This window comes from Lampris incognitus, chromosome 9 (assembly GCF_029633865.1).
Source record: "Lampris incognitus isolate fLamInc1 chromosome 9, fLamInc1.hap2, whole genome shotgun sequence".
In the NCBI taxonomy this organism is placed as follows: domain Eukaryota; kingdom Metazoa; phylum Chordata; class Actinopteri; order Lampriformes; family Lampridae; genus Lampris; species Lampris incognitus.
Window position 1 is genome coordinate 48,707,175 of NC_079219.1, and position 23,520 is coordinate 48,730,694.

Genomic DNA, 23,520 nt, shown 5'->3' on the forward strand with positions numbered 1-23,520 from the left:
GAATTCTCTTTTACCCCTTTTCCACCAATGCGAATTCTGGCTCTGGGCTGGTGCTAGTGCCGGTTCACAGTTGGTTCAACTTGTGAACCTTTTAAGAACCAATTTGCTTTTCCACAGGGTAGAGCTGGCCAGAGAGCCACGTCATTACGTCACTGTACACAACTGTATACGTCTCCGAAGATGAGGCAAGAAATCAACTCTGTAGTTTGAATTTTTTTTTTTTTTTTTACAAATTTCGTATGCTAGTTCATCATTAAATTCACGTCTGAGAATTTTTGAGGGACAAAATCAACTGTGCAGATTTCGAATATTGGCAGTTTTATAAAAATTGATGGTGAATCAAAATTCTGCTCTAACATTTTCGGAGTTGAGAAGCTCCACAAACTGGCGACCAGCCGTCCAGCCAGCTCAGAGACCCTGCTGTGAACTAGCTGGAGCTTTCTCAAGAGACCGATCTCATAGACAAGAGGCTTTTGTTTCCCTGTTGACAGATGGTTTGTTTAAATATCATAACACAAATGTCCATTATAAAATTAAAGGAAGCTGTGATTATCTGCCTTGTTCTCTTATGGGGTGATTGGTCTGAAATTTACAAGGTTTCCTTCATTAATCTCTCAGTATTTTTCAGGGTGAACTCTTCGGCGTTCTTTGTCGATGTGCTTTTAAGCATAGGATTTCAGATATTTATATTAGAATGAGGTTTTTAAATGCAGAAAAATGAATTAGGGGTTTCAAATTTACTCTGTCAAAGTCGATCCAATAAAGTTTGCGCTAATAAAACCATTTGGTTCCTATCTCCTTTGATTTGAATTGTCATTACGGAGTGTTAAGGGGCGCAATCATTATTCAGCAGAACTGATTGTTGCTGCCGAGTAATGTATCTTCTGTTGGTCACAATAAGCCTGCCCCAGCCCCAGATGTAAGGGGTTCTTTCTTCTAGCCCAGCAAAGAGTTGGTGCCGCTCTGGAACTAGTTTTCCTGGCCAAGAGCTGGATCTTTGGCTGTCAAAATGCAAAGAACTGGTTTGAGATTCGGCACCGGCTCTGAACCAGCCCTCGAATTTCCTTGGTGGAAAAGGGGTATTTTGTCAGGTTTCAGTATCACCTTTTTTCAAATGCCATCAAATCTGGCTCTGAGTGAAATCCTTCAGCTGGTGCTTCAAACATGTTTCAGCCCCCTTGGACTGTTTTCTAAACTGAGATCTTAAGAGGGTTGATTCCTTTGATAGCTTTCTACAAAAGATCTTATTGTGGAAGGGAAGTCATATATTGATATTTGATAACTGAACGTGTTGTCTGAGTTCGCTGACGTTGATGACTGCCTGCGTTTGTCTATTTCTGCCACAGCCCTGTCGACAGGCCTCAGATCTTTTTTTTTTCTCCTCTCCATCATTTCCTCTCTGTCACCTTGGTTCCTCTCGACCCCATTTCGTTCAGGGCTTTTAGTCCTTTGGTCTGACTTTTTATGGTCCTCCTCATCTTTCTCTGCTGTCCTCTCTCTTTCTCTATGGACTGTGAGTGCCAGCCACCTCTCTGTTTGCTTGGTTCAGCCTGACTCTGCAACCCCCCCCCTTTCTCTCTCTCTCTCTCTCTTTCTCTCTCTCTCTACCTTCGCCCTCCACCTCTCTGTCTCACTCAGCTATTTTAAGGCCCTCCCTTGCGACGTCCTCCGTCTGTGATTTTACTCTCTGCTCTGGAAGAAATTGTGCTGATTCAACAAGACGAATGCCTCCCCACCTCTTCACAGTTTACACACCACACACTCGTATGGGGATTGCCACCCTGCCGCCAAGCGGTCAAACACTGACACTTTGACTGACACGATCTGGCTGCATGTTGACATACGCGTGCTGACTCAGCAGGACAACTTCCTTTTACCGTGCAGAAACAAGCAGCAAACACCCCACCAACATGCTCGCATATGCTAATGCGCTAAGCCGTGGGCCACGCCGCACTGACGCCACTACAGACCATCTGTGGTGCTGGGCACATTGAAGCCCCCCCAGGACAGTTGGTAATTAGAGTCTCTGGGGAACCATCTTTGACACGTGGCCCTGTCTTGGGCTGAGTGTCCGTGAGATGGTTTTTATGGTTTTAAGTGTGAAGCACCTCAAGAATGCGTTTCTAACTCGTTCACTCACAAACTGCCATTAAGTCTCATGCTAAACTGTAACAACTGTGAACAATCTGTGACCCCTCCAAAAAAGGTTTTTGAGTGAGAACAACATAAGTACATGCCGTTGTGTGACGTTAAAGATTTTGCGGTGTTATATTTTTTTTCTGCACCCCCACCACTATTCTCTCTTAGTTTCTTACTTGTGTCTCTTGGTACAAGGGATGGGATGGTATGAACGGGATGGGATGGTTATAATGACCAAAATGATCACAGTTTACGGTATTATTGTGGCATCATTTACATATGCTGAAAATGTTTTAAAAGTACTACTAATATATACTGAAATCATTTCACCACATTTTACTTGAAACTGAAACTTTTTGCATGCATGAATACAGATGAGTCTTGAGAAGACAGTGATACCAATAGTGTTTCTCCTGTTGGAACATTCTTTTAGCCATTTTTAGAATGCAGACACACTGGACAGAAACACATACAACAGGACAACACTCATGCAATCGGTGTGTTTGCTAGCACACGTAACACCGAAAGCCTTTCGCTATATGTTGATAAGCTATGAGCAAGTTTGACAGACAAACCACGAAATTTTTCCCAATTACAAGTCCAAATGCAGTGAAGTAAAAGTTGATTTACCTTGCATTTGCTTCAAAGCAGCTGGTGGCGGTCATGCAGATGGCTCATTAAGTTTGACATATTACCCCCTGTTGCATCAAAATTTGCAACCCGCCAGATTAAGTGACCCTGCCTTTACAGTGCAAAACCATGACCTTTTCAAGCACAGTAATCCAACATGATTGTTCTGATAGTCAAAATTCAAACAGTTTACTCATTACCAATCGTATATAGTAGAAATGGTAAGTGTCCCATCCCCACTTGGTATGCATGCGGTTTCATTCAAGGTAGCATTTCACTGAAATGCTATTGACAGAGGTGCAAGGAAGACATGCGCTATCACGTGCTCAAACAAATCAGTTTTTTGATAAAGCTGTTTTAATTCTAATTCCTAATGTCACTGTTAAATGCCGTATCAGGATATGATGTAAATAATACGTAATGTGGGCGGCACAGTGGCGCAGTGGTTAGCACGGTTGCCTCACAGCAAGAAGGTCCGGGGTTCGAGCCCCGGGGTAGTCCAACCTTGGGGGTTGTCCTGGTTTGTCCTCTGTGTGGAGTTTGCATGTACTCCCCGTGTCTGCATGGGTTTCCTCGGGGGGGTCCGGTTTCCCCCCACAGTCCAAAGACATGTAGGGCAGGTGAATCAGCCGTACTAAATTGTCCCTAGGTATGAATGTGTGTGTGTGTGTGTGTGTGTGTGTGTGTGTGTGTGTGTGTGTGTGTGTGTGTGTGTGGGCCCTGTGTGATGGTCTGGCGGCCTGTCCAGGGTGTCTCCCCGCCTGCCGCCCAATGACTGCCGGGATAGGCTCCAGCATCCCTGCGACCCTGAGAGCAGGATAAGCGGTTCGGATAATGGATGGAATATGTAGTGTTAGCTATGCCACTGAAAATATGCTGTCAGTACACCAGCGTACTTCCTATTACAAACTTAAGACAACGATCCCGTTTCACTCTATTCACAACAAAGTCATCCAACAGTTATGCTTCACATCTGTGACATTGTGTCCTTGTACTTAATTAGTGTGAATGTTGGGCATTCACACTATTGCTTTGCAGTTAATTATTTATTTATTTATTTTTCTTCCGCCCATTTTTTGACACTTTGTAGCTCCTTCATACTTTTAGCTACTGAAACCATTCAACTATCAAAACGTTAAACTCATTAAGGACATTAGTGCTCCCCTTTCAGATTTTTCATACCTTTTGAACTTTTTGAAATATTCAACTTTTTTCAGTCATTTTTTGAATGGGAGTCAATGGGGGACTTTTGCAACATTTCCACCTCTTTTACTCCTTCATACTTTTAGCCACTGAAACCATTCAGGTATCAAAATGTTCATCTCTTTAAGCCCATTAAGACTCACATTTCGGGTTTTTTGAAATCTTTTATACTTTTAGACATATTAAGCTTTTTCTACGTTTTCGAAACAATGGAAGTCTATGGGGAAAGGTTGAAACCCTCATCACCTTTGAACTGTATCTCCTCCTTAATTTTTTTGAGCTAGAAACCCCATTTAAAGCTTAAACAGTTCAGGACATTCAGCTCTTTCAGAATCCTATTCAGATTTTAAAAATATTTTATAGTTTTTGAACAATTCAGCTCTAAAGTTTAGCAATTCTGCCATACACTTTGCCTATTAGAATGTTCAGTCCGATTGTGACATCGCATATCAATTTGAAGCTCATTTGCCAGCCTAATTAGTTGCTTTGCAGTTCTTTATTAGTGGCACCACTTCCACTTTGTCATACTTTAAACTATAGAAACCATTCAACAATCAAACTATTTATATATTTAGCACATTATGGCAAATTTTTCAGTTTTTTATACCTTTAAAACTTTTAAAATATTCAGCCATTTCACATTTCAGTTCCCAGGTATTTCAGGTAGGCTAGTGACTTTCTGACTTTTCCTATTTATCCATTTTCAGCAATGCTTTCGCGATTTCTTTCAGCAGCTCAGCATTCACACGCTTTTTCTGTGGAAAAGCATTTTTCTAGTTTGCTTTTCTTAATTCATTGCTTGGTCACGTTTTTTTTTTATTGCTCACATTGTTTTTGCCCATTTGCGATTGTATATTAGTGGCTGATAAGAGCACAGCTCCTTAAATTAATGTCAAGTAACAGTAGTCGTCATGATGAATTATGTAGATGATTATTATTATTTTTTAAATTTTTCTACTACTTTATTAATCCCCATGGGGAAATTCTTTCTCTGCATTTAACCCATCCTAGCTGTGTAGCTAGGAGCAGTGGGCAGCCTCCATGCAGTGCCCGGGGACCAACTCCAGTTCTTCTTGCCATGCCCCGGTCAGGTGAACTGACAGGAGTACTAACCCTAACATGCATGTCTTTTTGATGGTGGGGGGAAACTGGAGCACCGATAGAAAATCCATCGCAGACACGGAGAACATGCAAACTCCACACAGAAAGGACCTTGGGTTGACCCCCAAGGTTGGATAACCCCGGGGTTCGAACCCAGGACCTTCTTGCTGTGAGACAACAGCACTAACCACTGGGCCACAATGTCACCATTATAAGAATACAATATGATTTAACACTTGAAAATAAAGCATTTGCTCTGCGGTGGTGTAGTGGTCTAAGCATCGGCTTTGTGTCACTGCAGTTGCCCACTGGGGACCGGGGTTCGCGCCACAGTCTCGTCAGATCCGACTATGGCCGGACTCGATGAAGCAGGAATAATTGGCAACGCGTCTTCGGGAGGGGGGCGGAGTCGGCTTGTGTTCGTCACATGAATGCGTCGCTGTGTGTGTCGGAAAAAGCAGTGGTTCGGCCTGGATTCGCCTTGTCACGAAAGTGGCGAGGCGTCTCCTTTCAGACTGCCGGCCGGAGAGATGCAGTTGGCGAACGCATGCAGTACGAGGGTGGGTGTTTGAACTAAAATAGGGATCGATTGGCTGCTAAATTGGGAGGAAAAGGGAAAAAAGAAAGAAAGAAAATAAAGCATTTGGGACCATATTGACAGGGTGATTGAATCAACTTTCAAGAAGGAAAAGATTGAAAAAAAAATCATTCATGTGCGAGTGGACAAGGTTAAGAAATAAATACACCCTCCAGTTTTGTCCACTACACACCAACTCTGAAAAAGTTATCTGTCACAAGTGTTTTTGGAACAGTTTTGATTTCTGCATTTTTTCACATCCATCAGAAAGCTCAGTGGACGAAACATAAGGTCATATTTAGCTTTTAACGTGAAAAATTTGGGGTAGTGCAAAGGCTTTTATGAAGGAATAAAATGCTGACTCGAGTCACAGCCCGTGTCTTGCCCTGTTTCACTTGGGCAGTTTGTTGGTTGTTCATACATTTAGTCCAAACATTTAGTCCATATATCTAGTCCATGGGAAGCAAACTCTGACTTGTTAAGGCCGCAGTGAGCGACACGAAAGCCAAAAAAGGCTGTTTAATAAGATGACTTCTGCTCTTCTGCTAATGGCACTAACCTGCAGCTGCAGGACACCCCAGTCTGCTACCCGTTCACGTGTTTATTACAACACTGATTCATCAGCTTCACTTCATTGTTCAGCTGTGGGTAAAAGCTTGAGTCTTCCACATGATTTTGATGAATGGGGAGATTTGACAACAACCCCAGCTGGATGCCTGATGTAATAATGCACTCGAATGGAAGATATTTATCTCTGGATCTGCGATTAGTTAAATTGCGAGGCTCAGTAAGCTTCCTGGCTCCCACTGCAAAGTCGTAAAACACAGATCCATGCAGATGCAATGACTTTCCCTCCCCATGTACTTCCTTGCACCTTGAAGGTTTCAAAACAATTTGAAGATGAGCTAATTAACATATAATTAAGGTATTAATCTTGCTCCATAATTGCAGTGCGGAATAAGCATTTTATGCAAATATCTGGCTTAATTAGTGTTTCATGATTCTGACGGGGGAAAATGGTATTTCTTAAGTAACCAAAGCAATTGAACGTTTTGCTCTCTCTCATATCATTATTATATTATTTTTTGTTAAAAACAGCTACGACTTTCAGCATTCACATTCAGTCAGAAAAGACTGACATCTATTATGATGGCTTTGCATTAATTCTCAAGGGTTATTTGTGAATTAAAATGTCTTAGTACCTTAATAATGGATCCAGTAACAATGAGAGCCTGGAATTACTTTTTAACCAAAGCTTTCTATGAAGTTTACGCTGTGCGTATCGAAGTGCATTAAGCTGAGAGCCATATCGTCTTAAATGTGAACACCTTTTCCCGCTGCGTGGTGATACAGATATATTTGGTGATACAGACATGTTTGGTTCTAGTCAAGTTTTGGTTCCCTTGGTCAGTGTGAATACAGTCCATGTATTAGCAGAGAACGCTGCATCGTTTTCATGACGCCCTCCTTGCTGTAGGTACACACAGACCCAGACCTGAAAGGAGGTTTAGCTTTGGCCATCACCAGGCATTACATGTAGGAATGGAAGTGTTTTTTTGTTGTTTTTTTGTGGATTTTCCCCCCTTTTCTCCCCAATTGTACCTGGTCCCCACTCTCTGAGCCATCCTGGTCGCAGCTCCACCCCCTCTTCCGATCCGGGGGGGGGGGGGCTGCAGACTACCACATGCCTCCTCTAATACTTGTGGAGTCGCTAGGAGGACGTAGCATGTGGGAGGATCACATTATTTCCCCCAGTTCCCCCCCGACCAGGCGTCCCGACCAAACCAGAGGAGGCGCTAGTGCAGTGACCAGGACACATACCCACATCCGGCTTCCCACCCGCAGACACAGCCAATTGTGTCTGTAGGGATGCCTGACCAAGCTGGAGGTAACACGGGGATTCGAACTGGCGATCCTCGTGTTGGTAGGCAACGGAGTAGCCCACTACGCTACCTGGATGCCTGGAATGTAAGTGTTAAGCAGTATGAGTACTGTAAGTGTCGAAGTGAAACCCATATTGTTATTAATTGGTTTAAGTGGGACTAGTTTGTCCTGTATGAACATATATCAGATTCTGCCTGTGTTTTTTTAGAGTTGACGGAGAGGGAAACCAAAATGTCCTCAGGACATTCCTGTTTTGAATTAGAATTATTTAACAGACGTCTTTCTCCAATCAGATATTTAGACACAGGAAAGTGATGTACCGATTCAGTCAATGATACAAAGAGGCAAACTACTGTACTCCTTTCCCTACGTTTCCTTCTGTGTAGAAGTATGCCGACTCAAACAGGTGTAAACAGGGCAAACACAGAGAAACTTACCCTCATTTTTCACCCTCTCTAACCCTCATTAGTCTCGCCGAGAAAGAATTTGATAATCCCGTTAATGAATTTGGCCTTTCATGTTTGGTGTTTAAATGCTCGATAGACTTCGTCTGTGGCTGCTCAGTTCTCAGGTGAAAACCTTATTAACAGAATAACTTTTCCAAAAGAATAAATAAACGCTAAGCTGATCGGTAGCTGATTGGCAACGAGTTGTCCTTGTAGGACTGACTCGTTCCTGTGGCTATCACTGAGCTTTAACAGACAGAAATAAAAAGCTGGCTCATTAAGAACAGTCAGTCAGAGTCACCTGACAACATGTGACCTTCACACATTACACTATGTTGTACTTTAGCTGCGAAGGCTGTGATATAGGTGCAGGGCATGTGTCTTGTCATGACCGCTGAACTTCTTTTGCATGGTGGAATTGACTTGGCTAAGCCACTTTGACTGTTGTGATTGTGTGTGTGACACTGTTCTTCTCAGTTTAACACAAGGAGAAGCATTGTAAATGCACAACAACACTGTAGGCACATGATAAACAAACACATTAATGGACATTTGGCTCTTATATGACTGCTGTTTAGCACTCTCGCCTGTAAAAGACACAGCTTTTATCGGCTAATAGATGACTCTTGTAGGTCACTTTGTGTAAAATACTGCTTCTAATAATGATGTTTTAAGTATTATCACAGTTGTTTTGTTTGATGGAAAAATCAACTCATTAAGGACATGAGAGATTTCCAATGAAATTCAAATTAATGCATGCCAAACTTTTCAAAATCACTAGACTGGCACTTTTACCACAGCTTGTTGAACAACATTTTATTTTCAAGGTAACTGCAACACATTCCTTCTCTCGGGTAGAAGCCTGAGATCTTCAACCTATTTAGTTGCCACTTCTGAAATGTGGGGTAAATTAACCAGAGAGGGCAACGATAGCAATTACAGATGAACAGAGCTCACTTTTCTTTGTGATGTCATTAAATCAAGCTGCAGTCAAACCCAAAGTAATTACTTTCGAAAACTGACAAAACTTCAAAGGAAGGACAAAAATCAAACATCTTACTGTGTTCGCTCCATCAGTGGCTCCAATTCTTTGTTGGTTACCTGGAAACAGGCAATGTATTCTCAGTCCACATTGAACTCTTACATAATAATAGTGCTCCCATACAATTACAACAGTGAGACTGCCAGCTAGTTTAACTCATCTTTGTGTTGGACTGCGTCTCTCCGTTTGATTGATAACTATAATGTAACATGTTGGGATGAAACCATCCCAACCAGCTGGCCTTTGCTTATCATTAATAATATTGTTATATCAAACTGAAATACAAAACAACTGTGGGCTCCAAATCAAACAAGGTAATATTTTACATTGCACAGAAATAACCAGGTAATACACAAGTAAAATAGATGTAATTGAACTATGATCACTGGTAATTACTAAGTAATAAATGAATAAAATAGATGTAATGAACAATGATGAGTGCTAATAACTTAGAAATATGTGGATAAATTAGCATCTTTTCCATATCTCTAGTTTGCTTTCTTTTCATTATGATCTTCTTCTTCTCCCGGCTGCTCCCATTAGGGGTCGCCACAGCAGATCATCCATTTTCATCTCTTCCTGTCTTCTGCATCTTCCTCTGTCACACCAGCCACCTGCATGTCCTCTCTCACCCCATCCATAAACCTCCTCTTTGGCCTTCTCCTTTTCCTCTTGCCAGGCAGCTTCATCTTCAGCATCCTTCTCCCAATACATCCAGCATCTGTCCTCTGCTCATGTCCAATCCATCTCAATCTCACCACTCTTGCTTTGTCTCCAAACCATCCAACCTGACCTGTGCCATTAGTATATTCATTCCTAATCCTGTTCTTCTTTTTCACTCCCAATGAAAATCTTGGCATTTTCAACTTTGCCACGTTCAGCTCTGCCTCCTGTCTTTTCGTCATTGCCAACGTCTCCAAACCATACAACAATAGCTGGTCTTACTACTGTCTTGTAAACCTTCCCTTTAACTCTTGCTGGTACCCTTCCATCGCAAATTACTCCTGACACTCTTTTCCACCCACTCCACCCTGCCTGCACTCTCTTCTTCACCTCTCTTCCGCATTCCGAGTTACATTGAACAGTTGACTCCAAGTATTTAAACTCATCCACCTTCATGACCTCTGCTCTTTGCATCTTCACCATTCCACTGTCCACCCTCTCGTTCATGCATATGTATTCTGTCTTGCTCCTACTGGCTTTCATTCCTCTTCTCTCCAGTGCATACCTCCACCTCTCCAGGCTCTCCTCAACTTGCTCCCTATTCTCACCACAGATCACAGTGCCATCCACAAAAATCATAGTCCACGGAGACTCCTGCCTGATGTCGTCCGTCAACCTGTCCACCACCATTACAAACAATAAAGGGCTCAGAGCCGATCCTTGATGTAATCCCACCTCCACCTTGAATCCATCCATCATTCTACCGCACACCTCACAATTGTCACACTGCCCTCATCCTGCGCCACTCTTACATACTTTTCTGCTACTCCCAACATCCTCATATAATACCACACCCCCTTTCTTTGCACCCTGTCATATTCTTTCTCCAAATCCACAAAGGCACAATGAAACTCCTTCTGACCTTCTCTATACTTCTCCATAAACATTTGCAAAGAAAATGTTGTATCTGCAGTGCTTTTTCCTGGCATGAAACCATACTGCTTCTCACTAATCATCACCTTTCCTCTTAACCTAGCTTCCACTAATCTTTCTCATGTCTTCATGCTGTGGCTGATCAACTTTATACCTCTGTAGTTACTACAGCTATACTTCTTCTCCACTCCCCAGGCATTGTCTCACTTTCCAAGATTGTGTTAAACAATCTAATTAAAAACTCCACTGCCATCTCTCCTAAACAACTCCGTGCCTCCACAAGTATTTCATCTGGACCAACCACCTTTCCAATCTTCATCCTCTTCATAGCAGTCCTCACTTCATCCTTGCTAATCCACCACACTTCCTGATTCACTATCCCCACATCGTCCAACCTTCTCTCTCTCATTTTCTTCATTCATCAACCCCTCAAAGTACTCCTTCCACCTTCTCTACACACGCCTCCTCACTTGTCAGCACATTTCTAACTCTAACCTTCATCACCCTAACCTGCTGCACATTTTTCCCAGCTCAGTCCCTCTGTCTAGCCAATAAGTACAAGTCCTTTTCTCCTTCCTTAGTGTCCAACCTCTCATACAACTCTCCATATGCCTTTTCCTTTTCCTTTGCCTTCCCCACCTCTCTCTTCACTTTATGTCACATCTCCTTGTCCTCCTGTCTACATTCTTCTTCTCTCTGACTATCCCACTTCCTCTTTGCCAACCTCTTCCTCTGTATAATTTGCTGTACTTCCTCATTACACCACCAAATCAAGTCCAACTCTAGCCAATTTTTATTCATATAGCCCAATATCACAAATTACAAATTTGCTTCAGTGGGCTTTACGGCAATACAACATCCTGTCCTTAGACCCTTATTCAAGGAACAACTCCCTGAAGGTCCCCTTTAACAGGGAGAAAAATAGGAAGAAACCTCAGGTAGAGCAACAGAGGAGGGATCTCTTTCCCAAGATGGACAGATGTGCAATGGATGTTGTGTCTACAGAATAAAACACAATTTACAGAATACAGCATTGAAAGGCGATAACGAAATCATAGTGGAATTATAAAATATATGAAGAATATGAGGAGGAGGATGTCAAGCAGTGTCCAGATGCCACTGGAACAGCCTAGGACATGAGCCATGCAACCACCTGGCAGGATGACAGACAACACATGCACACAGGGGAGACTCACATCAGGCCATTCACATACGTGGGAGAAGAGTCAAGAAAAAACATTAGTCACACAGTGGAGTGAGAGAAGGATATAACATTGAAACAGTATAGCAAAATTATATGGATTTATAAGATATATAAAAAATGTGATGAGGACGATGCCAAGCAAGTGTCCAGGTGGTAACCACCATCACCATGGAGACCAGGGAGGAGGACAGACTACACGTGCACATGGGGGAGACTCACATCAGACCATTCACATACACAGGCGAAGAGAAAGGAGAAGATATCATTCAGAGAAAGAGAAAAGACGCGAGAGAAGATAACAGTTTAGTCAATCTATCTAATCTCATTGGCAGAACAGTGTGTGGTATGTTCATTGAGACAGAAACCAACCCGCCATGCAGTACAGGTCATGAAAAACTCAATTTGAAGACAACTAATTGTAGGTTAAGGCAAAAAGACGAGTTTTAAGTTTGGATTTATAGGACTAAATGGGAAAAGGCCCAAGTTTCCTTGTCTTCCTTCCTCTGTCCGGATGATATATCAAGTACCTTCCTAGCTGTCTCCCTCACCAATTCTGCAGTAGTTGCCCAGCCATCTGGCAACTCTTCATTACCAACTAGTGCCTGTCTTAACTCCAACACAACAGTCTTCCTTATTTAACTTCCACCATTTGATCCTTGGCTCTGTCTTTACTCTCTTACTCTTCTTGGTCTCCAACTTCATCCTACAGACCACCGTCCGATGCCGCTTAGCTACGTTCTCCCGTCACAACCTTGCAGTTTCCAATCTCTTTCAGATTGCATCTCCTGCATAAGATATAGTCCACCTGTGTGCCCCTTCCTCTACTCTTATACATCACCCTGTGTTCCTCCCTCTTCTTGAAATACATATTCACCACAGACATTTTCATCTTTTTTGCAAAATCCACCACCATCTGTCCTTCCACATTCCTCTCCTTGACACCATACCTACCCATCCCCTCCTCATCACCTCTGTTCTCTTCACCAACATGTCCATTGAAGTCCCCTCCAATCACCACTCGCTCCTCCTTGGGTACACTCTCCACAACTTCATCCAACTCACTCCTGAATTCTTCTTTCTCTTCCATCTCACACCCAAAATGCGGGGCATATGCGCTGACAAGATTCAGAAAGAAAGAAAGAAGAAAGTCAGGTTGTTTTTTTTTACAATGAAATTTGTTTTCTGCACTCGTCTGGCCAACAATACTGGCGGCGGTCATTGGTAGTCCGGGCCTCAACCGAGCCGGTATGGAACTCTGGTTTATGGTCCGCTTATTTGATCTGGCAAAGGTTTTATGCTGGATGCCCTCCCTGACGCAACCCTCCCCATTTATCCAGGCTTGGCACCAGTACTAAGAATGGCTTGTACATCCCCAGTTGCTGGTTTTTTCTTGTCATCATGATGTGCTGTTAAATATAATCTACATCAAATATTGTACAGGATAAATTATTCACCCAATATCAAATTTTGACAGATAATTACTGTTGATCTTTGTGACACAAAGGATTCAAAATACTTGTTTGGTACATTGTGATTTGTGAATTTGTCCCATAAAGAGTTTGATGTAGATTATACTTAACAGGACATTATAATTACAAAGAAGCAACTAGAGATATAGCCTAATACTAACCATTTACTCAGTCATCATAGTTCAATTCCATCTATTTTACTTGTAAGTTACTTAGTTACTTTTGTGTAATGAATGGCCTGTAAATTCAAAAGGTTACCTCAAATAATCTTCCGTAACCTATTACTGTGTGATCCAGCTGCGTTGCGTCTGTATTTCAGTGACAAGGTTGCCATTTACAGACTACGACGGCAAAAGAGTTTCCGGCCGATGTGAAGCATTGAGGATGAGTTCGCATTCCAGCTTACAGTACAAAAAGATGGCCACCCATAGAGCTTGCCATTCTTCCACAGGGAAACCAGAAAAAATCCAAACCCTAAGACTCCTGTGTTAGTCTCGGGAGATATTTGCTGACTCATCTGGCTGTCTTGCAGCTGGGCCTTGGGATGAATACAAATTATGTCATGTTCAGTGTTTGATGGACATGAACAGAACGGTTTCGGGAAAACAAGAGAACACAGCAGGTTTGTGGAGTCAATAGAATAACCGAGGAGATTCTCCACTTCCCCCAAACTAGTCTAATGGAGATGCATTGCACAACTCAGCCTGTGCTTTTATGGTACAGATAGCACAGGTGGAGGTAGAGTTTGAAATGTGGCTGAGCAGGATTTTAGTCCCCAAAGCAGAAGAGCTCCAGCATATTCGTTTTAATTAGGCTATGCTGGCGTCAATTTGATACAGATTTGCTAAAGTCATCAAAGTTGCCTGGAAGTTTGTTTTGATGCCATATCTCTTCCCAGGCAAAGTGGTCAGCTGGTAGTGAGTCTTTTAATTGGCTTTAATTAAACTGGTATGAGCAGCTGCACTGAAACATAGGATCCTGAAAGGCACTGAATTAGAGTAAGTGATGTGTGGATTCAGATGGACCGTCTCCTCGCTGTGTCTCTCAAAATCTCAGATCCACAGGAAAATTCATAAAAAAGTAGGTGATAGAGTTATAAATCTGAGTTTAGATTTTTTTTCTACTTTTATTATCCAGGTTCATGTGGGTGAAAAGGTTATCAGGGATTTAGGATCGCTTTTTCAAGGAAGAGCTTTTCAAGATACAAGCAACATATTGGGATCTATTTTCATGCAACTGGGCACAGGCACAAGTGCAAGCACAGGTGCAAGAGTAGGCACACATGGGTATATGGCACAGGAGAACATAGTTTTGATAATTTGGTGACCCAAGACACAAGCACAGCCCTGGCGAAGCAAGATGCAATTAAAAAAGAGGTTGGATTAGGATGAATACATTATGAGCAGGTGAAGTTGGGATGGGCTTTCACTTGGCCAATCAAATCAGCTCCTGTTATACCATTCAAATGTGCCGAGGTTCAGCATATTGTCATTTTCCTGAGGGATGAAGAAGGAAGTCTATTAGAGCTGCTCTGCCTTACTCCTCCATTAACTTGGATAAATGCAATCCAGCAGTGGTAAATTCTTTCCCTATACCACCACTGTCTTCCAGTTATATACTCCATCCCTATAGGTTATGACAAAACAAAATATACACTACCGTTCAAAAGTTTGGGATCACATTGAAATGTCCATATTTTTGAAGGAAAAGCACTGTACTGTTCAATGAAGATAACTTTAAACTAGTCTTAACTTTAAAGAAATACACTCTATACATTGCTAATGTGGTAAATGACTATTCTAGCTGCAAATGTCTGGTTTTTGGTGCAATATCTACATAGGTGTATAGAGGCCCATTTCAAGCAACTATCACTCCAGTGTTCTAATGGTACAATGTGTTTGCTCATTGGCTCAGAAGGCTAATTGATGATTAGAAAACCCTTGTGCAATCATGTTCACACATCCGAAAACAGTTTAGCTCGTTACAGAAGCTACAAAACTGACCTTCCTTTGAGCAGATTGAGTTTCTGGAGCATCACATTTGTGGTGTCAATTAAACGCTCGAAATGGCCAGAAAAAGAGAACTTTCATCTGAAACTCGACAGTCTATTCTTGTTCTTAGAAATGAAGGCTATTCCATGCGAGAAATTGCTAAGAAATTGAAGATTTCCTACACTGGTGTGTACTACTCCCTTCAGAGGACAGCACAAACAGGCTCTAACCAGAGTAGAAAAAGAAGTGGGGGGCTGCGTTGCACAACTGAGCAAGAAGATAAGTACATTAGAGTCTCTAGTTTGAGAAACAGACGCCTCACAGGTCCCCAACTGGCATCTTCATTAAATAGTACCCGCAAAACACCAGTGTCGACATCTACAGTGAAGAGGCGGCTGCGGGATTCTGGGCTTCAGGGCAGAGTGGCAAAGAAAAAGCCATATCTGAGACTGACCAATAAAAGAAAAAGATTAAGATGGGCAAAAGAACACAGACATTGGACAGAGGAAGACTGGAAAAAAGTGTTGTGGACGGATGAATCCAAGTTTGAGGTCACAAAGAAGAACGTTTGTGAGATGCAGAACAAATGAAAAGATGCTGGAAGAATGCCTGACGCCATCTGTTAAGCATGGTGGAGGTAATGTGATGGTCTGGGGTTGCTTTGGTGCTGGTAAGGTGGGAGATTTGTACAGGGTAAAAGGGATTCTGAATAAGGAAGGCTATCACTCCATTTTGCAACGCCATGCCATACCCAGTGGACAGCGCTTGATTGGAGCCAATTTCATCCTACAACAGGACAATGACCCTAAACACACCTCCAAATTGTGCAAGAACTATTTAGAGCAGAAGCAGGCAGCTGGTATTCTATCGGTAATGGAGTGGCCAGCGCAGTCACCAGATCTGAACCCCATTGAGCTGTTGTGGGAGCAGCTTGACCGTATGGTACGCAAGAAGTGCCCATCCAACCAATCCAACTTGTGGGAGCTGCTTCTGGAAGCGTGGGGTGCAATTTCTCCAGATTACCTCAACAAATTAACAGCTAGAATGCCAAAGGTCTGCAATGCTGTAATTGCTGCAAATGGAGGATTCTTTGACGAAAGCAAAGTTTGATGTAAAAAAAATCTTATTTCAAATACAAATCATTATTTCTAACCTTGTCAATGTCTTGACTCTATTTTCTATTCATTTCACAACATATGGTGGTGAATAAGTGTGACTTTTCATGGAAAACACAAAATTGTTTGGGTGATCCCAAACTTTTGAACGGTAGTGTACATTTGAAGAAGCATGCAAGAAGATCTTTATCAAACAGCCTTGCTCACATAACTTGTAAATTGACTTCAGTGTTCTCACATGTGCACAAGCCTGCGGAGATTGAAAATGACTGCTGCAGTTTAGTTTAGAGTCTGACACAGGAGTGGATTTTCATGTCCCGATCCTATGACTCAGTAAAAAAATTCTCCCATCCTGTTCCACTCACTGTACTGATAGTAGAATTGACTCCAGTCCCACAGGAATTCGGTGGGAGTCACGTGAGCAATGGGACTTTATGGTTTCATCTGAAATCACATGCTACACTAGTATGTGTACTGTCTTTAGCAAATTCAGGGGGCAACCGGGACCCGAACCTGGGTAGCCCAGACCATGGGCGTTTGTGCTAACCAGGCAACTAAAGGGTCCAACCTGTTAGCCGAGGGCTAGTGAGTCTAGTAATCTGTGGTCGTTACATTGTTTTGGTATGCTAAATAGTATGCTAGTATGTGATTTTGGATGCAGTCCAGATGCCAGGCTCTACTATAGACAGTTTGTTTACAGTGGATACAAAGTGAATGTCTGGACCACAGACATTCACTTTGTGAAGTTAGATTGAATTTTCCATTCGTCACGATGAGTCGGAGATTCTTTGATCTGTATCAAAATCAACAGCCCAATATCGATGTTTTAATGTATTTGGATAGATATTCCAGTGCGCCCTAGCCAGTCGCATGAAACCCGGAACACGGAATCAGACTGTACAATTTCAGGCCGATTTTGACAGGATTTTATCGTCGCTGGCAAATTTCCAGCGTCGGACCCGATTATGAATGTTGGGAACAATGAACGGGCAACTTTCCCCTGGTTAGTGTGATATAATCAAAGAACAGAGATGTCGGGGATTGCCAGTTCAAATGCCCGTGTTACCTCCAGCTTGGTCAGGCATCCCTACAGACACAATTGACCTTTTGCAAAGTACTGCCCCAGAACAGTGCTTGTCTAATCCTACCTTGGCAATGGTCCGTCAAGCTTTCAAACACACAACAAAATGCTGAAACGGTGTGCCTATGGGATCTGCAAATCGGATACTAGATATCTGAAAAGTTTGGAGGGGGTGTAATTTTCTTTCCCTTCCCGAAACCCAGAACGCAAGAAGCGCAATGTCGGCAATAGATTTGGCAGTATAGCAGACCCCATGGCCAGCTTAATCCATCCAAAATCAACAAAAATACCTGTCTGCTCCAAGCTAAGCTTGCTACTAGCTATTATTGATAGCTAATACAGCTAACGTATTATTACTGTTACTTTTACCCACACAATGCGCTGATTTCTTCCTTCATGTTTTGGTGTTTTCTGGCTACTTCCTGGATAGTTCTGAAATGCTTGACGGGCATAGCAACAGTAACTAAGGGGGGCGGGACTTTGCGAAAGGTCAATTGGCCGTGTCTGCAGGTGGGAAGCCGGATGTGGGTATGTGTCCTGGTCGCTGCACTAGCACCTCCTCTGGTCAGTCGGGGTGCCTGTTCGGTGGGGAGGGGGAACTGGGGGGGAATAGCGTGATCCTCCCATGCACTACGTTCCCCTGGCGAAACTCCTCACTTTCAGGCGAAAAGAAGAAGCGGCTGGCGACTTCACATGTATCGGAAGAAGCATGTGGTAGTCTGCAGCCCTCCCCGGATCAGCATCAACACGGGGTGGAGCAGCAACCAGGACGGCCCGGAAGAATGCGGTGATTGGCCAAGTACAATTGGGGAGGGAAAAAAAAAGGGGGGGGATCCAATGCAGTCCCATAACACCCCAATGTAAAGTCTAGTATGTCAGATTTTTTTGTATTTTCCTGCCTAGTTTGACAACTCCTACGACGTGTTCCTTGACGCTGACCAATAGGATGACAGAGTGCTCTCTGGGGCACATATGTACACATGGCAAAGAGAAATATGGATGCTGCAATTTCTGCTGTCAGGTGGAACGACAGAACCGAGGAAAGGTTTGTGGAGCAGTGGCAACAGTTCCCCTGCCTTTTTGATGTTTCCTCGAGGGAGTACCATGACAGAGTCAAAAAATGATAGGCTAAATGTTGGCGTGAAATAGCGGAGGCACTTCAGCAACCCAGTGAGTAGCTGGTTAAGCTATGTTAGGTTATCATTCCCCAGTAGCACTAGCCGCAACAGCGTCCACAATCGTTTTTTCATTCTTTTCTTTTTTTGTTTTGGAACACAAGACCACCAGCATCACACATAGCGTTTCTGTAGCCATGACTGACAATTTCTTGACCCTCCCCCCCAATGACCTATGAACTCACGCAAGATCATGAAAGGCAGCATGTGATGACTGGCTGGGGGGGGGGGGGGTCACACTTGTAGTGTTGCCAGTCTCCCGGTCAAGACATGGCAAGAATGTATGGCACTATGATTACCTAATCTGACATGGTGACCATCGTGAAAGACAAACATATGGTGTAGTCTGGCTTTAGACGTGGTCAGAGCTGACGGAGGCACAATTTAAATCCAAAATGGATACCAAAATTGTGCTACGCCAGTGGATCTCTGTTAACACACACCCAGCTGTACAATGACACGCGTCTCGGTTCTTTTTGAGCCACAAAATTACCAGACGGGTGCAGATGAGGAAAATTCCCCCTATGCACGAGGAAATTGCCAATCAGCCTGAGTTTGTGCTTCCACCAGCTCTGCACCAGCACCAGAATAAAGCCCATTAAGTTCCAGAAAGAAAAAAATCTATAAACGAAGCACAGAAGAGAAGGCGTTTATAATTCCTACTCTGGCATTTTTATCGTCTTTGTGTATTTTTCTTTTGAAACAAGGTTAAAATCAGTAAGTTGGAGTAATATAAATTCCATACGGCTTCATTAGAAAACATGTTCAGACAAGTTGTGTAATATTTTAGGCTTCTGACTTTATTCTTTATTTGCATACTGCTTTGTAATAAAAACTCACCTTCATTCAGCTATTGTCTGTGTTATTCAACAACTAACCCACAACTGACATTTTGAGATAATAAGGCAGCATACCCCTGATTCAGCTCTGCATTTCATACAAAACGGAGTTTTTTATGCCAGACGCTTTGGAAATGAGCAGGTGATATAACATGAAATGTCTCTCTGACTGATGTGGGCTTGTGTGATATAACCAGCTGCTGTAATATCATATCTTAATAGCATGAATGGAGGAAACGATATCGCAAAGAAAGGCCTGAATTTGATTGACCGCTGGCCACCGGCTCAGCATACACAGTCTTCAACTTCAACTCTTCAATTCAACTCAAGTCAGCTTCGAGTGTCACGCTAGTTAGCTCACACACACACAGACACACACACAGACACACACACAGACACGCACACACACACACACACACACACACACACACACACACACACACACACACACACACACACACACACACACACACACACACACACACACACATTATTCCATCACTGGGACTTTTATGTATCAGCCGTAAGATGATGTGAGGATTTGAACTCAAGATGGCACCTCAAAGCCAGTGACCTTACCTGTGGTGACTGGACACTGATATGTACTCTAACTAGCCATGTTTACATGCACACACAAACTGGAAGTGAAATGTGGTAAAGATAACACGGCTTGTAAAATAGTACGATGTTAGTGTGTTTATGCTGGTAAAGGCAGTAACCAACAAGCGTACACCAGTAACAGATGTGGAGTGCTCTGACTCTGCTGCAGAGCAGCACCACCTGGGGCCATTTTGGGGTGAAGTGCCTTGCCCAAGGGCACAACAGCTGCTTCTGGACTCATGATACAGGCAACGCTCCCATTGTCAGCCCACGTTAAACTGGGATTAGCCTGGTTACTGGTTCGCAATCTCTTCCTGCCAGTTTACGGCCACCCCCATGGCTTTCTCCCAAAATGGTCTTAATTATCAGTTGGCAATAGTTGCCTTATTGTGTGCATGTTAAAGCATCAGCTGCATGCACGGTCAGCAAGAGTAAGAAGCAGAATAACCTTCATGGAGTGTTATGAATGTGCAGGAGCTTGTTGTGGCATTTAGACATTTTGACAATTTTATAGTTTTTTTTTCTTCTTGATGCGGTTCATTAAATAACAGGACGTCATCAACAGTATAAGACATGAGGACAGATATGTCTGTAATGTTGTAAACATTTCATACCTACATCCATTTCATTCAGCCTCGCAACAGTAGGAAGATCAGGAGTCACACACTCAGACACCAACAGGTAGGCAGGAACACGTGCCCAACTGTGAACACACACACACACACACACACACACACACACACACACACGCACACACTTGCATGTGCACCAGCACTACCACTTTCTTGCAAGACGACATTAACACTCTTGACGGTTTCCCATGGGGTGACACAGGGTTTAGACATGTTGTCTAACAGTATGTTCTTATGGGAAATAGATCAGTCTTTGCAGTCATTACTACACAAAAACTCTCCTGGGATGTTGGCTAGGCTAGCAAGCGACAAACACTCATCAGGATCACCTCTGCTCAGGTTAGCTGTCATTTTCAATCCATTTATTTTTAATTGATTGATTAATTTTAATTACTTCATTTAATTTCAACCTTTATTTGTCCTGGGATAGATTTTGCTGAGTACAATGAGGTTTTTTTTCAACAATGTTCATAGTCACATTCAATTTAGCTATGCAGTCTTTCAGGGGTGGACTACAACTACTCATGTTACAGTACTTGAGTACATTTTTCCCTGTAGAGATATCTCTTTGAGTATAATAAATTCATAGTACTTTTACTTGAAATGTATTTATAATAAAGTATTTTACTTCACTATTTCTATCTCATTACAGAGTAAAACCAAAGTGACTTTAACCCTACCACTGGCTAAATGAAGAATTTGTTTGAATAAGTCTTAAGTGTTAGTGATACTGGATGTTATATGAGGCTTACTTTGCCAAAATAAATGGGGTGTGTTCATATGGGGTGTTTGTCCAAGTCATTTCCATGAAGACATAGGCTATGACAACTAAAGACTACTATGTCTTCACTTTCAGCGCTACAGCTGGGTTTATTTGTAGCAGTCTTGTATAAAGTACTTGAAAGCGATACTTGAGTAAAAGTACAAGTATCTTACCAGAAAATGACTTTGGTAGAAGTTAAAGTCACCTTTTAGAATATTACTTGAGTAAAAGTCTTAAAGTATCTGACATTTGCTGTACTTAAGTATCAAAAGTAATTTTCTGATATCAAATGTACTTAAGTATTGGAAGTAAAAGTAAAAGTATGAAAAAAGTGAGCGGTTAGAATTTTTATTGTTTTTTATCGTGGCTTCCTTACAGTAAAGCATAATATCCAGGCAACAGGGAAAGAGGCTTGAACTTGTTCAACGATAAAAATTAAACTTCTTAAACTTAGCTCTCTCTCCAGTAATGCTGTCAACCTCCCTGTGTGTTATATGGACAAACTACACCTGTCTTTCAGCTGGCATGAGGGCGAGTCATTAACTGAAACTGAAAAGGTGCCTGTTCATCTTCAGAAGAAGTTGATTCTCAAAGTTGCGAGAATTCAGTCTTGCTCCTCTTGGACTGAAGACAAGTCCTGCAATGCTGAAGAGCCTTTCGCAGGCTGCTAAGGCAGGTAGGGGGGTGTTCAGCTTCACTGAAAGCTTGCACAGCACTGGAAAGGACTTCAACAAGTCCATGTGATCTGCTGAACAGGTCAAGTATCCATTCAGTTGTTTGGCACCATCTTGTGCTTAATGATGCCATATTTATAATGCATAAATCCATTTTAAATTGACAATGTATCATAAAGGTGGTTATGAGGTGTTGTGAGGCTTTATACATGTTATAATGAATCTTACAATGACATAGCTACACTTATAGGGCGTTATAGATGCTTATAGGGCGTTATAGATGCAAGCTTCATAGAAAGTGTTACCACATTTTATAAGCGAAACAACTTTAGCTACAGGATTTAAAAGTTATGTCCAAATAATTACCATTATTTAACATTATCGTTACCTAATTGCAAGTAAGTTAATGATGTACATCAACTAGTTCTAGTCTGCCATTGATGTAAACATAGGCCTAGTTTAATTTTTTTAAACTTATTAACTTTGATGCCACCAAATCCTCTTGTTTCAATAACGGCTTCTTCCCCACAGCAACAAGAATTATAAACACTCATGGACTGCCACCCTACCACCCAGTCACTAACACTATTAACTTGGACTTTTCCATTGCTGTTGTTGCCAGAAATATAAATAACGAAGTAAAGTACAGACACGTGAAAATTCTACTTAAGTACAGTAACGAAGTATTTGTACTTCGTTACATTACAACACTGGTTTGTAGACATGAAAAAACATCTTAATCAATACCTTTACTTGTACTCAAAGTAAATTATCATTAAAGTAGGGTTTCACTTCACTTCCCACTTCTGGCCCTCCTTCAAACTCACACTCAGTCTGACCAAACGGTCTTTTAGTGTCCATATTGAGCTGCTTGGGGTTCAGTGTTATGCTCAAAGGGATCTCAGCAGTGAGTTCGAAACATCAGCCTCCCAGTTAGAGGTCTGTTCATCTAACCCTTGTGCAAGTTGAGGCCAAAGACTCGGTTGCCGCTCCATTGAGAAACCTGTCCATTTGACTAACCTGCAAACCTTCAACCAGAGAGAGATGGGTTTTAAAGTTTTTGGTGAGAATGAAAACCTGAACACTTGGTGACACAGTGGTCTTCTTCTAACATCACTGCTTCAGGTTATAGTTAGCGTTAGCTCCCGATGATGCACAGACCTTGCGCTCCCCTGCTTTCACCGCCCACTCGAACACCATCCTTGTGGATGTTGTCCTCCTCCTTCTCCCAGCTCCTGCAAAGTCAGCCGTGATTCTCAGGAGCCCTCCAACAGCTGCTTCCCTGGCCACAAGGTCATTCAAACAAACGCATGACAAAGAGTGATGCAGAAGACAAGGTGCAATGGCCTTGATGCTTTC

At 42.4% G+C, this 23,520-nt stretch overlaps 1 protein-coding gene across 1 annotated transcript in view; it reads left to right on the forward strand.

The window, feature by feature from the left end:
* Window positions 1-23,520, forward strand: part of syngap1b (synaptic Ras GTPase activating protein 1b) — a gene marked incomplete at its 3' end in the record, with an annotated part of 199,681 nt that overhangs the window by 35,228 nt on the left and 140,933 nt on the right. The window lies entirely within an intron of this gene.